The 17,351-nt window shown below is 39.3% G+C and overlaps 1 long non-coding RNA gene across 1 annotated transcript; it reads left to right on the top strand.

Moving 5' to 3' along the window:
* The first annotated feature begins 3,470 nt into the window (after window positions 1-3,470).
* On the top strand, window positions 3,471-6,120 carry LOC138024041 (uncharacterized). Its single transcript, XR_011126873.1, has 3 exons — window positions 3,471-3,620; window positions 4,625-4,688; window positions 5,583-6,120. It is a non-coding gene; the product is annotated as an uncharacterized lncRNA (long non-coding RNA).
* Window positions 6,121-17,351: the final 11,231 nt, after the last annotated feature.

Below are 17,351 nucleotides of genomic sequence, written 5' to 3'. Positions count from 1 at the left end.
AACTTTAGAAAGATTATTTGGTACTTTATATGCACAAAACTACGAGTCTCGCCTTATTTTGGAGTATCCATTCTAGTCACAACTCTTTTCACAGTTATGTGCTAAGTTACTTTGGTCTTTAAATGCAAGTGAGGCTGTAGTCGACCTTGGTATGATACAGATGCCCTTGCTTTTCCTTTGTTGATGTTAGTCTCATGCTAAATTAACTAGTTGGAATTTACGTCAGAAAAGAAGTGAGAAGGTCAACTCCAACCTCACTTTCATTCATAGGCCAGGTAACTAAGCACAACTGTAAAATTTCTTGAATAGACCATTTTACAGTTGTGTGCTTAGTTACCTGGTCTACGAATGAAAATGTGGCTATAGTTGACCGTGTTTTGATAGAGACCTCACTGCTTTTCTTATGTAAATTCCAACTAATTAGCACCAGAACAACATCAGTAACATAAGAAAAGCAAGGAGGTCCGTCATAACAAGTGCCACTCCAGCCTCACTTTCATTTAAAGGCCGGGTAACTAAGCACAAAACTGTAAAAAGGTCTATTGTCTAACTAGGTACGACGATCACTTCTCTCATCGTTTGTAAAATGGTCTATTATTTCAAAAAGAGCAAGGTGACACACTCTTAACACCAACCCGGTGGGGCCAACACATCACGCATGCGCACAACCATTTTACCCGGTCAATTAGCAGCCATGGACAACTGTTTCGGCCTTGACCGGGTGAAATGGTTGTGCGCATGCGTTATGTGTATTGGCCACACCGGGTTGGTGTTAGCGTGTGTCACCTTGCTTTTTTTGTCGTTTTTCTATTACTTCCTTTGCTCTTGTTGGATATGCATGTAGTCAACACCAGCGTGTAAGGTAGTTAATTACATTCAGGCTCTGTCGTCCAGTAGACATTGAAAGACCTTAAATAACAAACCGCTGGTCAGCAACCTGGTTCTGGTCATTGCTGTCTAAGGTCTTCCGAAATGTTTAGTCTATTTCAATCTATTTCCAATGACAGAGTGAGATCTAGAAACGAGATTAAGTCTATCTATATACCCTCGTAATTTTAATCCTCTAGCTTACGCTTCGTGGACGCCAAGACAACAGCAGTAATCTACCGTCAAGCGGGCCGGTCTGTTTGTTTGTTTGTTATTTATTTGTTCGAGCACGTTGAAGTTTTGGCAGCTATTCAGCAAATGTGGACCTGCTATACCCACCCACCCATGCACTCACAAAGAACAGCCACAACACCGGGAATTTCATCCCCTACTCTTCTCGATTAGTGTGTGGGTTGTTTAACGTCCCACAGGGAGGTTATGAGCATGGAAGATATTTGTGAGACGGGGCCTACAACATCTTGACCACAGTGATGACGAATATCGTTGTCGATAAGAGTACAGACAACGCTGAACCACTTCCGATTTGTAAAATTGTCTAAATATCTCACGATTTTCTAAATACCTCGAGAGCTTCTAAACATCTAAAAAAAATAAAAAATATCGGGCCTTTGTGGACAGGCCTACCTGTGTTAGCTTAACTTCGGGGCCCGGTTGTTCGGACTGGAACTATCTGTCGTCCCCTACCCCTAGAGAGAAGTGAAATTGTCACCCCAAGCCAGGCTGCTAAGTCGGAGCTTCCAACGTTCGTGTCGCGTATGAATCCAAAAGACCTCTTTCAGCTGGAGAAAATAGCGGGTTCTTCGTAAAAAAAAATGGCTTGCTCTCTATGCATGTGCAGATTGTTTTCGGACTCTGGGCCTTTATGCTACTGTATATCGTTTGTTATCGATCTCCACGTGAGAGTGGACAAAAGGCCGAATCAAGCCGATTTTTTGGATTAAATCGTCCACGTTCGCGGAGTGATCACTGGCTTCAGAGGTTCCTAGTCTCCAGCCTTATCTTCTTTTAATGAAGGATAGGAGCAAATTTCAAAACTAGCCCAGAACGCCTCCAATCCACACAAGGGCACAAGGTGCAGTAAAAGTAAGTTCATTTTATCTCTTTTCGTCGTTGTAAACTAGGATAAGTCGACTTTTTTTGGCATTTCATGTTTCCCATATAAACCCTACAAATCGTTTCTGAGCATTCGAATTGTGAGCTTGGGCTGCATGTGCTCTCAGGAGCGTTGCTTGTTCCCCCATGAACACCTCCGACGAAGACTAGTACCTAGCGTGCGTAATAAGAAACAAGGAAGTGTTCATAATTATAGTGCAACGCGCCTTACCGTGGCCACCTAACAAACTTTCACATTTGACAACTACGTGTAAATACGTTAGTCTCCTTGCAGTCATATTTATCATTTCAACCAAACTCGGAGGCGGACCAAGTGGAGGCAGTCAATGTAATGGAGAGGTGCGTCGCAAGCATCGGAAACTGGATGAAATTGGGTAGCCTTAAGTTGAACTCAGATAAAACGGAAGTAATCCTTATTGGCACTAAGCCACAGCTTAAAAAGATCAAGTTTAATCATATCAAAGTCGGTCATGTGGATGTATCAGTGCAGACTACCGCTGTATGTAACTTAGGAGCCTGGTTTGACTGTAACTTAAAAAGTGTCAACTCACATGAATAAGATCTGTCAGTCTGTATATTACCATCTGCATAATATCAGACAAATTCGAAAGTATATTACACAGGATAGCACCAAGCTTCTTGTGCAAGCAGTAATTATGGCACGGATTGACTACTGCAACGGCCTATTATATAATGTACCCGCTGCACATCTGTCTAAGCTACAACGTCTTCAGAATACAGCAGCGCGTTTAATTACTTTCACGCCTAAATTCGATCACATATCGCCGGATTTGTTCGAGCTTCATTGGCTTCCTGTTGAATATAGGATTCAGTATAAAATAGGCTTATTAATTTTCAAGGCAATTCATTTTAAAACGCCACAGTATTTAAGTAACTTATTATATATCAAGGAAAACAACAAGTACTCTTTACGGTTGGCATCTAATGGTCTGATACTTGAAGATCCTACTTGTCGGTTTAAAGTCACATTGGGTGACCGATCGTTCAAAGCATCTGCCCCAAGAACTTGGAATGGACTGAAAGGAGAGATAAGAAACCAGACTAATAGAACCATGTTCAAGACAATGCTAAAAACGCATTTATTCAGAAGGGCGTATTCCACTTTTCTCTAATTAGTCTCATGCAATTATAATGTAAATAGTTTAGTTAGCTAGTTTTTAGATATTTTTTATTTAATCATGTAATTTATTATACTATAGGTGACTTTGTATTTTGTAAAGCGCCTTTGATCATATGTGCATGTAAAAGGCGCTATAGAAGTATTAAACATATTATTATTATTATTATTATTATTATTATTATTATTATTATTATTATTATTATTATTATGTTTTGTGTGAATGGGAGCGACAAAAAAAAAAACTGCTGCATGCTGCAAGGAGGCTAGTAAATACGTCAGCTCAACAACCCATGCAACGGTGTTCAACTTTGCAAGGAGGCCTGACTGTCAATCAAATTCGCACACCCTGATTGGCAGATAATTTGTAAAAACTTTGTTAGGTGGTCACGGTAAGGCGCGTCACACTGTAATTTTAAAACACGAGATTCCTTGTTGCATTTTTAGACGAGCCATTGAATCCTGAGCAGTGTTTGACGCGGTAAGCAACTGAAAATCATATTATCTTCTAAAGATAATTTGATTATCCAAACCAATCAATTTATCGATTTCAAATTCAATCGTTTTAAACAGTCACGTTTATGCTCCTTCAATGACTTTAATGAAGAGTGGTGTACTAACGATATAAACCGCGCTACGTGAAGGAATTTTAAATACGTTACGATCCGGAGATTTCACTTTGAAACTTTTCTTAAATCTTAAGTACATGCGAAGTTAAATAGACTAGATTTTGTGTTCTCGGTGAGAATCCAGTTGCAGAGAGATTTAAAACTGAAGCGGAGACAACTTAAATTACTTGAAAGCTCTTTGTAAACAAGTCAGTTAATTAAGTTTCCATTGCATTTTTTTCAGGAATTCAAGTGTATTAAGGCTTGACCAGCATAATTATTATGCATATTTTTATTTGAAGGGAAAGCATTCATCCGGGGCCTATGAAACTTGAAAGGCAGTTAGTTATCGGTATTGTTATAACTTTTCTAAAATGTTCTGTATCACATCTTGTCACGTGACCCGAAAATCTACTCATAACAGTTATATTTTTTGCTCAAAAATGGGGAACATTCAGCTACATTATATCAATCTTGTTTCTTGATTATTCCATGACTCCTTTTAAAGACTCTGTTATGCCGTCTTTTAATTATGTCCACATGTTAAGAGCAATGAACAATTGAGGAAAATAGGTCACGTGACATGATAACATCCAAATATCTTAAAAGGTAAATACGGAGAACCACATTAAAAGGTGGCATTCGGTAGGCACAGTTGTACTAAACGTGTTAATCCCAAACGTTTTCGAAATTTTGAAGAATAAATGTTCCCCATTTTTGAGTAAAGGATATAAACGTTTTAAGTTGTTTTAGGGTCACGTGACCAAAATGTCATGGACACTGGACAAATGCCTCCCTTCAAATAAAAATATGCGTAATAATTAGGTTGGCCAAGCCTTAATACACTTGAGAAGACTTATTGACTTTTCTCTTCCAGTATGCAATCATTTGAAGGGATTATCCATCTTTGAACTTCTTCAACAAGAGCTCAAATTTGGTTGGTAAGTTTAATCGACTTAAATTTGCAGAGCTCTCTTGGTTCGTTTGGCCAAATTGTATTTTTGTTTTCAATCGATGGCTTTCCTTACAACCTCTTATCACTGGATACTAAAATAATTTGTTCCATTTTGAATTGGGCGATTGAGTAAATAATTAGTTGCCCTTCAAACTTTACCTCAGGCGACGGCAAATGAAAAAAAAAAATTTATTATATGGAGGAGAGTGTTTTACTGGGAACTAAACCACTCGTAGATTCCATACGCCACTACATCCGGGACCCGAGTGGCGTATTTTCCGTATGTCACCTTTGTGAGTGTCGTATCGTTCAATGACGTCACGATTCCCGCCTTTTTTTTCCCGCCTTTTTTATAAAGCCCAGCCGTATTTGTAAACTTGACTACTTTCAAACACAATAAAATCGGAATTTATCAATATTTAGTCTCCATATAATAAAAAGAACATTACACGTTGGCTCGAAGATATGAATTTTATGTTCTCGTGGCAAGAACAATATCTCACTCGTTCGCTTCGCTCACTCGTGAGATATTGTTCTTGCCACGAGAACATAAAATTCATATCTTCTCGCCACCGTGTAATATCCTCTATATATATACTGGCTACTTGCAAGCAAAAACTCCCTTAATAATATTCTTTCTACCATTGCGGAAGTAAATCAGTTTCACTTTTGCGGACACAGTACCCTGGGTACTGATTTCTTTGGCGTTATATCTATGAGCGGCGAAGCCGCGATATGGATCGAAGCAAAAAGAAAAATAAAACCTCTGGCACCCAGGGTAGATTTGCATTGAACTAAGAAGCAAAGTGGCGATCAGTTTAGCAGTCGCGGCCCCTAAAATTGAACTTTGTTTTGGTTTTTTTTTTTTTTTTTTTTTCAGCAGGAATTTAAGTCGAAGGCTTTGTCGGCAGAATGAAAGTGATGCAATTTGCTGTCTGTTTTTTCCTGCTCCTACTAGTCACATTACCCGATGAATCGGAAGCTAACCCTTGGTTTGTCCGTATTGCAGCGGCCTTGGGCGTGAAACTTGTGAAAAATACTTACTACGAACGCTGCAACACTCGCAATGTTCCTTCCGGAATGACCTGTCCTGGAGTTGTTCTGTACGCAAATAGTTTGGGAGATTCAGGATGTGGTCGCTACGTTGGGCATTGTCAAATTGGAAAATTTGGCTGAGGAAGAGGACGTAACGAAAGATACCCAAGATTGCATAAAAGAAAATTTAGACGAATTAGTGGGACCTATAATATGCTAATTATATATGTAACCTCAATAAAGAAAAATTTTTGAAACTTTGTAATTTGGCGAAGGCTGTAGTGCTTGTAGAAATGTGCCAGTTTCATCACGATCCTCTGCCTTCTAACTGTAATTGCTAAGTCGGTAAGGGTTAAGAAAATAAAGAAGGCTGAAATTGAAAATTTGTGTAGATGTGCTGTAGATTTAAAAGGCCAGGATCATGGCGGCACTTGGTTTCATATCCGCAGTTCAACATATGATCCATATCATACATCCATTTCGTTCATTAAAGCATCTTTACTCAGTGATGTCGAGGTGTTCCCCAGGTGGAAATTTGTGGCTGGGAGCGAAAGTTCCAAGCATCCAACCGTTCAGAATTTATAAAGATAGACCTTTTCACAGGGTTATGACCAGAATGGACACTCCAAAATAAGGTGAGACATATGTATATACAAAATCTACGTCGACGACAATAGCGATGTTTCTCGTGACGTCACCCATTGTTATTAATATGCCAACCAGAACCTAATTGTCTGTTGAAACAATGACTTCTTTTGTTCAGTGGTTGGTAGATTTGAATATCAAAAGAAATGTGACGTCAATGTTTGTAAGCAGGTGTAACATTTGGTGACGTTTACATGGCACTACCTGACAATCTCAGTGTTAACCCGCTTTGGCAGATAACAACACTCTGTTTAGGCAGAGAATAACTGCTGGGTTTGGCACTGCTCTCTAGTGATTAGGTCTAAGCGCTGACTCGAAATGGTTAGCTTTCATAAAATGTTCTGTTGACACCATATTTAAACTCAGTACAACCTCGTCCCCAGGGCCATCTCCTCCACGATTTTCAAAATCGCAGAGGAGACCCTGGGGACGAGGTTGAACTCAGTACAACTTTAGAAAGATTGTTTGGTACTTGATATACACAAAAGTAAGTGTCTCACCTAATTTTGGAGTATCCATTCTAGTCACAACTCTTTTCACAGTTATGTGCTAAGTTACTTTAGTCTTTAAATGCAAGTGAGGCTGTAGTTGACCCTGGTATGATACACATGTCCTTGCTTTTCCTTTGTTGATGTTAGTCTCATGCTAAATTAACTAGTTGGAATTTACGTCAGAAAAGAAGTGAGAAGGTCAACTCCAACCTCACTTTCATTCATAGGCCAGGTAACTAAGCACAACTGTAAAATTTCTTGAATAGACCATTTTACAGTTGTGTGCTTAGTTACCTGGTCTACGAATGAAAATGTGGCTATAGTTGACCGTGTTTTGATAGAGACCTCACTGCTTTTCTTATGTAAATTCCAACTAATTAGCACGAGAACAACATCAGTAACATAAGAAAAGCAAGGAGGTCCGTCATAACAAGTGCCACTCCAGCCTCACTTTCATTTAAAGGCCGGGTAACTAAGCACAAAACTGTAAAAAGGTCTATTGTCTAACTAGGTACGACGATCACTTCTCTCATCGTTTGTAAAATGGTCTATTATTTCAAAAAGAGCAAGGTGACACACTCTTAACACCAACCCGGTGGGGCCAACACATCACGCATGCGCACAACCATTTTACCCGGTCAATTAGCAGCCATGGACAACTGTTTCGGCCTTGACCGGGTGAAATGGTTGTGCGCATGCGTCATGTATTGGCCACACCGGGTTGGTGTTAGCGTGTGTCACCTTGCTTTTTTTGTTGTTTTTCTATTACTTCCCTCGCTCTTGTTGGATATGCATGTAGCCAACACCAGCGTGTAAGGTAGTTAATTACATTCAGGCTCTGTCGTCCAGTAGACATTGAAAAACCTTAAATAACAATGACCACAACCAGCTTTTCCTAGCCCGCTAGACTGAGCACTCCCAGCAAACCATTGCTTTAACGAAAACCGCTGGTCAGCAACCTGGTTCTGGTCATTGCTGTCTAAGGTCTTCCGAAATGTTTAGTCTATTTCAATCTCGTAGCCAGATCTCCCACGGTCATACGGAAGGGAGATCTCATATTTCCAATGACAGAGTGAGATCTAGAAACGAGATTAAGTCTATCTATATACCCTCGTAATTTTAATCCTCTAGCTTACGCTTCGTGGACGCCAAGACAACAGCAGTAATCTACCGTCAAGCGGGCCGGTCTGTTTGTTTGTTTGTTATTTATTTGTTCGAGCACGTTGAAGTTTTGGCAGCTATTCAGCAAATGTGGACCTGCTATACCCACCCACCCATGCACTCACAAAGAACAGCCACAACACCGGGAATTTCATCCCCTACTCTTCTCGATTAGTGTGTGGGTTCTTTAACGTCTCACAGGGACGTGTTATTCGATGATTTGTAAGTTGTGTCTCTAACATTCGATCCGTTATACTGATTCGATCAATTGCGTGCAATGAGTGGATAAGGTTTTCTTGTTATTCGATCAGTTGTTATTAGTAGCCACTTGGGCCGTGTTAAACGGTCCCGACATTTCACCCGAGATCCACTCGACATTTTTCGGATCAGATGTTGCGCGCGTTTGACATGGTCACCCGACAATGTCGGGACCGAATTTTTGTGTTGGAGCAATGTCGGCTGAAGTTGAATTGGGACCCTTCCAAACCTTTGTCGGATCAAATGCTTGACTACTGTAGGTTCTGTAAGTTACAAAATAGAAACTCTTTAAAACTGTTTTACATGGTGTCTTAGTGAGACTACGATATAATTTCGCTAAAAATGGTCAACAGCGCCGACATATTTTAAACCGTGGGTAAGTAGTCCATAACGTGGTCACTTCAGTGATCTCCAAGGTGTAAGGGCGTGGGTTCTTAAAGTGATAAGATGAGACTCACATCAGTTGTACTGATTTATCGATCATTTGTGTCCCTAATATTCGATCAGTTGTACTGATATATCGAACAGTTTGTATCTAAGATTCCATCTGTTGTACTGATTTATTGACCAGTTGTGTCCCTAATATTCGATTTAGTGATCATCAGCTAGATTGCGCGCGTAATATTTGTCGATCAGTTGAATACGGTCAATTGCGCACAGTGAGTGGATCAGGTTTTCTTGTTATTTATGGATATCCTATCAGTAGCACTTGGGCCGTGTTAAACGGTCAGACCAGACCAAGAAACAAAGTCCACTCCCTTGGTAAATTCATAATAACAGATGATACAACGAAAGCAGTTATTTGCAATATAAAGTAGCACGTCGCACGCCAATTAGTATGAAATCCGAAAGCATTCGCAAGTTCACTAGTAAATCGGGACACTTGCAAACACTGAAGAGACATTTGCGCATGGGTAATGGCGACCAGACCAGTATGCTTTTTTTATTTTTTTTCAACCAATCGATTGATCATTTGGATCAAACAGTTCTAAGTATGGGCATCAAATCAGTAATTTGACAGGTCAAGTAAAGGACACTCGTACAGCAGCTTGATTCTAATTCTTACAAGCACTTGATCAGAACAATGGATAACAATAAGAATAACTTAAAATGATATTGACCGCGGACCACACCGGTGGCTCAGGGCTATCATGCTTGAGGAGTTGATTTCGAATCTGACCGACAAACACTTGGGTCTTTAATAACCAAGGAGAACGTGTTGCCTTGGTAATGACATCTGCAAATGGTTTCGAAAATGGCTACACTCTCTAGTCTTCTCGGATAAGGGCGATAAATCAGTTCAACTGATCGAATATTAAGCATACAACTGATCAAATATTAAGCAGACAACTGATCGAAAAATCAGTACAACTGACCGAATATTAGGGACACAACTGATCGATAAATCAGTACAACTGATCGAATATCAGGGACAAAACTGATCGATAAACAATTGGCAGTACAACTGATCGACAAACCAGCACAACTGGGGCCGGTTCCTGAAAAGTGTAATAACCCTATTCCAGGGATAAATGTGCCTGGAATAAAGCACATTTATCCCTGAAATAGAGTTATTACACCTTTCAGGAACACGGCCCTGATCGATAAATCGGTGTAACTGATCGAATATTAGACACACAACCGATCGAATGTGAGAAAGACAACTTACCGATAAATCAATACAATGAACGATCGAATATTAGGGACACAACTGATAAAATTTCGGAGACACAACTGATCGATAAATCAGTACAACTGATCGAAATGTTTAGTCTATTTCAATCTCGTAGCCAGATCTCCCACGGTCATACGGAAGGGAGACCTCATATTTCCAATTAGAGAGTGAGATATAGAATAGAGATTGTCTATCTATATACCCTCGTAATTTTAATCCTCTAGCTTACTCTTCGTGTTCGTGTAAGCGTAAGGGTAGTCGATGATCGAATGTGAAAGAGAACTGATCGAATAATCAGTACAACTGATCGAATATCAGGGACACCGCTGATTGATAATTCAGTACGACTGACCGATAAATCAATACAACGGATCAAATATTAGGGACACAACTGATCGAATGTGAGAGCCAACTAGTCGATGATAAATCACTTCAACTGATGGAATATTACGGACACAACTGATCGATAAATCAGTACAACTGATCAAATATTAGGGACACAACTGATCGATAAATCAGTACAACTGATCAAATATTAGGGACACAACTGATCGATAAATCAGTACAACTGATCAAATATTAGGGACACAACTGATCGATAAATCAGTAGAACTGATGGAATATTAGCAGGGGCACCCAACGAATCTGTTCCTCACATTATCTGTTCCCCAGAGAAATCTTGCTGGCTGGCAAAAATACAGGTGTTTCGATGAGCTGGCTGGGAAATTTTGTTATTGATAGAGGTTGATTACTGTCTTTTTCAAGCATTTCAACCCGAGCTGGCTTTAGAAACTCTGAAGACTGAGGACGACTAAAAAAAACAAAAACAAAAAAAAAACAAAAACCCTTCCCTCTCCCAGAGAGTAGTCACAAACATACGACGGCTGGTCAGAGTGATTGCGCATGCGGAAAAAACCTGTGTTGTCCTGGTTGTGTCGTTTCGGATCGAGGGATTTGAAAGCGCGCGGAATTCCTGGCTGGGAAACCAACCAATTTTATCTAGCTGGCTGGGAAATTTCTTGTGTGTCTTGCTGGGAAAAAGGAACAGATAATGTTTTCCCAGCAACACTGAAAAACACCTGAAAATGCCTTCATAACATTTGTTTTCATTAACTGGGGTATAATAATACATTTTACAACATAGTGGTCGTTGGGTGCCCCTGTATTAGGGACACAACTGATCGATAAATCAGTGCAACTGATCGAATATTAGGGACACAACTGATCGATAAATCAGTACAACTGATCTAATATTTGGTACACAACTGATCGATAAATCAGTAGAACTGATCGAATATTAGGGACACAACTGATCGATAAATCAGTGCAACTGATCGATAAATCAGTGCAACTAATCGAATATTTGGGACACAACTAATCTAATAATTAAATCAGTACAACTGATCGATAAATCAGTCCAACTGATCGAATATTTGGGACACAACTGATCTAATAAATCAGTACAACTGATCGAATATTAGGGACACAACTGATCGATAAATCGGTGCAACCGAATATTTGGGACACAACTGATCGATAAATCAATACAACTGATCGAATGTTAGCGACACAACTGATCGATAAATCAGTACAAGGCTGATCGAATATTAACTACACAACTGATCGATAAATCAGTACAACTGATCGAATATGAGGGACTCAACTGATCGATAAATAAGGACAACTGATCGAATATTAGGGACACAACTGATCGATAAATCAGTGCAACTGATCGAATATTAGGGACACAACTGATCGATAAATCAGTACAACTGATCGAATATTCAGCACACAACTAATCAATAAATCAGTACAACTGATCGAATATTCAGCACACAACTAATCAATAAAACCGTACAAATGATGGAATATCAGGAACACAACGGATCTATTGTAAGGGACAAATGATCAATAAATCAGTAAAACTGATAAAATATGGAATAAGTGACTTGCAACTGATCAAGTAATGATAACGGTCAGTTAGTTGAAGAGATATGACGGTGGGCCAATCAATAGATATAATTAATTTTGAAACGAACGGCGCGCCATATCCTTGCAGTAGTTTTGTGTAATGGGACCGACACAAAAAACTACCGCAAGGAGTCTAGTAAATACGTCAGCTCAACAACCCGTGTAACGGTGTTCAACTTACGACTGTGGGTAGGCTTTTGTACATTATGCTAGCATTCTTTCGAGCATTTTAGTGAGGCGAAGGCATTGAGCATTATTCGAGCATTTTAGTGGCATTTTCCCGGCGGAAAATTAGTATTTTTCCCCGGAGTATATAGCAATGAAAATTACTTTTACGTCAAAATGAAGAATTAACTTAACCTCTGCATTTAAGTTTCACTGAAAGGGGACAAAGGATTAACAGATCAAGAGATCATTTTGAGAATTATCTTCTGGTGTATTGCGACTTTTACATACGTTCTTGTTAACCTGTTCTACTAAGTAAACGTTTTTATTAAGCACCGAACTGTAATTGTGTTAAAACATTGAAATTATGAAAATTAAAAAAACCCTATGTATGAGCATTAGCGAGCATTTAAGTAACTTTTTTGGGCGAAACCGAGCATTTTAGTGGAAAAAATGGAGCATTAAGGTAGAGCATTTCAGTGGGGAAATAAAAGCATAATGCACAAAATCCCAATTGTGGGGACTTTGCAAGGAGGCGTGACTGTCAATCAAATTCACACACCCTGATTGGCGCACAATTTGTAAAGAGCTATTTTTAGGTGGCCACGTTGAAGGTGCGTCGCACTGTAATTTCAAAACACGATATTCCTTGTTGCAATTTTAGACGAGCCATTGAATCCTGAGCGGTGCTTGACGCGGTAAGCAACTGAAAATCATGTTGTCTTCTAAAGAGAATTTGACTATCCAAACCAATTAATTTATCGATTTCAAATTCAATCGTGTCAAACAGTCACGCCTTATGCTCCTTCAAGTTTAATGAAGAGTGGTGTACTAAAGGTATAAACTGCGCCACGGGAAGGAATTTTAAACACGTTAAGCCCGCCTCACACTTGAGGAAAGAGCTGAGCAAACTGCCTCGGGAGGCGGTTTGCTCAGCCGTTTCCTCACGTGTGCGGGGAAATTGTGGTGAGAAATTCGCCTCGCGAGGCCGTGAGGATAAAATCAAACATGTTTGATATTTTTGGCCTCGCGAGACAAATTCCTCAATGTGTGCGGCCATCGTGAGAATCGAGCTGAGCTTGGTTTAATCAAGCATCCAATAAAAATACATGGCATACTGACGTGACTCCAGCGGTTCAGGATGGTGTCGGAGGAAGAAATTCGGACGTCACTGAAGTCACGTGAGAATGCCATGTAGTTTCATTGGATGCTTCATTGAACAAGCTCAACTCGATTCTCACGATGGCCGCACACAATGAGGAATTTGCCTCGCGAGGCGAAAAATATCAAACATGTTTGATTTTTTCCTCACGGCCTCGTGAGGCCAATTTCTCATCAAAATTTCCCCGCACACGGTGAGAAAACGGCTGAGCAAACAGCTCTTTGTAAACAAGTCAGTTAATTAAGTTTCCAATGCATTTTTTCACGAATTAAGAATTCTTGACTTTTCTCTTCCAGTACACAATCATTTGAAGCGGTTATCCATCCTTGAACTTCTTCGACAAGAGCTCAAATTTGGTTGGTAAGTTTAATCGACTTAAATTTGCGGAGGTCTCTTAGTTCGTTTGGCCAAATTGTATTTTTGTCTTCAATCGGTGGCTTTCCTTACAACCTCTTTATAATATCACTGGATGCTAAAATAATTTTGTTCCATTTTGAATTGGGGGATTGAGTAAATAATTAGTTGTCCTTCAAACTTTACCTCAGGCGACGACAAATTAAAAAAAAAAAACTGGCTACTTGCAAGCAAAAACTCCCTTAATAATATACCTTCTAAAATTGCGGAAGTCAGTTTCATTTTTGCGGACACACAGTACCCTGGGTACTGATTTCTTTGGCGTTATACCTATGAGCTGCGAAGCCGCGATGTGGATCGAAGCGAAAAGAAAAATAAAAGCTCTGGCACCCAGGGTAGACTTGCATTGAACTAAGAAGCAAAGTGGTGATTAGTTTAGCAGTCGCGGCCCCTAAAATTGAAATTTGTTTTCGTTAATTTTTTTCAACAGAAGTCAAAGGCTTTGTCGGCATAATGAAAGTGATTCAATTTGCTGCCTGTATCTTCCTGCTCCTACTAGTCACATTACCCGATGAATCGGAAGCTAACCCTTGGTTATGTCCCTAATATTCGATTTAGTGATCAGCTAGATTGCGTGCGTAATATTTGTGGATCAGTTGAATACGGTCAATTGCGCACAGTGAGTGGATCAGGTTTTCTTGTTATTTATGGATATCCTATCAGTAGCACTTGGGCCGTGTTAAACGGTCAGACCAGACCAAGAAACAACGCCCACTCCCTTGGTAAATTCATAAAAACAGATGATACAACGAAGCACTTATTTGCAATATAAAGTAGCACGTCGCACGCCAATTAGTATGAAGTCCGAAAGCATTCGCAAGTTCACTAGTAAATCGGGACACTTGCAAACACTGAAGAGACATTTGCGCATGGGTAATGGCGACCAGACCAGTATGTTTTTTTTTTTTTCAACCAATCGATTGATCATTTGGATCAAACAGTTCTAAGTATGGGCATCAAATCAGTAATTAGACAGGTCAAGTAAAGGACACTCGTACAGCAGCTTGATTCTAATTCTTACAAGCACTTGATCAGAACAATGGATAACAATAAGAATAACTTAAAATGATATTGACCGCGGACCACACCGGTGGCTCAGGGCTGTCAAGCTTCGAGGAGTTGATTTCGAATCCGACCGACCAACACTTGGGTCTTTAATAACCAAGGAGAACGTGTTGGCTTGGTAATGAGATCTGCAAATGGTTTCGAAAATGGCTACACTCTCTAGTCTTCTCGGATAAGGGCGATAAATCAGTTCAACTGATCGAATATTAAGCATACAACTGATCAAATATTAAGCAGACAACTGATCGATAAATCAGTACAACTGATCAAATATCAGGGACAAAACTGATCGATAAACAATTGGCAGTACAACTGATCGACAAACCAGCACAACTGGGGCCGGTTCCTGAAAAGTGTAATAACCCTATTCCAGGGATAAATGTGCCTGGAATAAAGCACATTTATCCCTGAAATAGAGTTATTACACCTTTCAGGAACACGGCCCTGATCGATAAATCGGTGTAACTGATCGAATATTAGACACACAACCGATCGAATGTGAGATGAACAATCGAATATTAGGGACACAACTCATAAAATTTCGGAGACACAACTGATCGATAAATCAGTACAACTGATCGAATGTGAAAGAGAACTGATCGACAAATCAGTACAACTGATCCAATATCAGGGACACCGCTGATTGATAATTCAGTACAACTGACCGATAAATCAATATAACGGATCAAACATTAGGGACACAACTGATCGAATGTGAGAGCCAATTAGTCGATGATAAATCACTTCAACTGATGGAATATTACGGACACAACTGATCGAATATTAGGGACACAACTGATAGATAAATCATGATCAGTGCAACTGATCGAATATTAGGAACACAACTGATCGATAAATCAGTGCAACTGATCGAATATTAGGGACACAACTGATCGATAAATCAGTACAACTGATCGATAAATCAGTCCAACTGATCGAATATTTGGGACACAACTGATCGATAAATCAGTACAACTGATCGATAAATCAGTCACGGTGCAACTGATCGAATATTAGGGACACAACTGATCGATAAATCAGTGCAACTAATTGAATATTTGGGACACGACTAATCTAATAAATCAGTACAACTGATTGAATAATATTAGGGACACAACTGATCGATAAATCAGTGCAACTAATCGAGTATTTGGGACACAACTAATCTAATAATTAAATCAGTGCAACTGATCGATAAATCAGTCCAACTGATCGAATATTTGGGACACAACTGATCGATAAATCAGTACAACTGATCGATAAATCAGTGCAACTGATCGAATATTAGGGACACAACTGATCGATAAATCAGTACAACTGATCGAATATTAGCGACACAACTGATCGATAAATCAGTGCAACTGATCGAATATTAGGGACACAACTGATCGATAAATCAGATAAATCGGTGCAACCGAATATTTGGGACACAACTGATCGATAAATCAATACAACTGATCGAATATCAGGGACACCGCTGATTGATAATTCAGTACGACTGACCGATAAATCAATATAACGGATCAAACATTAGGGACACAACTGATCGAATGTGAGAGCCAATTAGTCGATGATAAATCACTTCAACTGATGGAATATTACGGACACAACTGATCGATAAATCAGTGCAACTGATCGAATATTAGGGACACAACTGAACGATAAATCAGTGCAACTAATCGAATATTTGGGACACAACTAATCTGATAATTAAATCAGTACAACTAATCGAATATTTGGGACACAACTGATCGATAAATCAGTACGACTGATCTAATATTTGGTACACAACTGATCGATAAATCAGTACAACTGATCGAATATTAGGGACACAACTGATCGATAAATCAGTACAACTGATCGAATATTACGGACACAACTGATCGATAAATCAGTGCAACTGATCGAATATTAGGGACACAACTGAACGATAAATCAGTGCAACTAATCGAATATTTGGGACACAACTAATCTGATAATTAAATCAGTACAACTAATCGAATATTTGGGACACAACTGATCGATAAATCAGTACGACTGATCTAATATTTGGTACACAACTGATCGATAAATCAGTACAACTGATCGATAAATCAGTACAACTGATCGAATATTAGGGACACAACTGATCGATAAATCAGTGCAACTGATCGAATATTAGAGACACAACTGATCGATAAATCAGTGCAACTGATCGAATATTAGGGACACAACTGATCGATAAATCAGTACAACTGATCGAATATTAGGGACACAACTGATCGATAAATCGGTGCAACCGAATATTTGGGACACAACTGATCGATAAATCAGTCCAACTAATCGAATATTTGGGACACAACTGATCTAATAAATCAGTACAACTGATCGAATATTAGGGACACAACTGATCGATAAATCAGTACAACTGATCGAATATTAAGGACACAACTGATCGATAAATCAGTACAACTGATCTAATATTAGGGACACAACTGATCGATAAATCGGTGCAACCGAATATTTGGGACACAACTGATCGATAAATCAATACAACTGATCGAATGTTAGCGACACAACTGATCGATAAATCAGTACAAGGCTGATCGAATATTAACTACACAACTG

This window comes from Montipora capricornis, chromosome 11 (assembly GCF_036669925.1).
Source record: "Montipora capricornis isolate CH-2021 chromosome 11, ASM3666992v2, whole genome shotgun sequence".
Classification (NCBI taxonomy): Eukaryota; Metazoa; Cnidaria; class Anthozoa; order Scleractinia; family Acroporidae; genus Montipora; species Montipora capricornis.
Note: the sequence above shows the minus strand (reverse complement) of the source record. Positions and strands in the feature narration are given on the sequence as shown.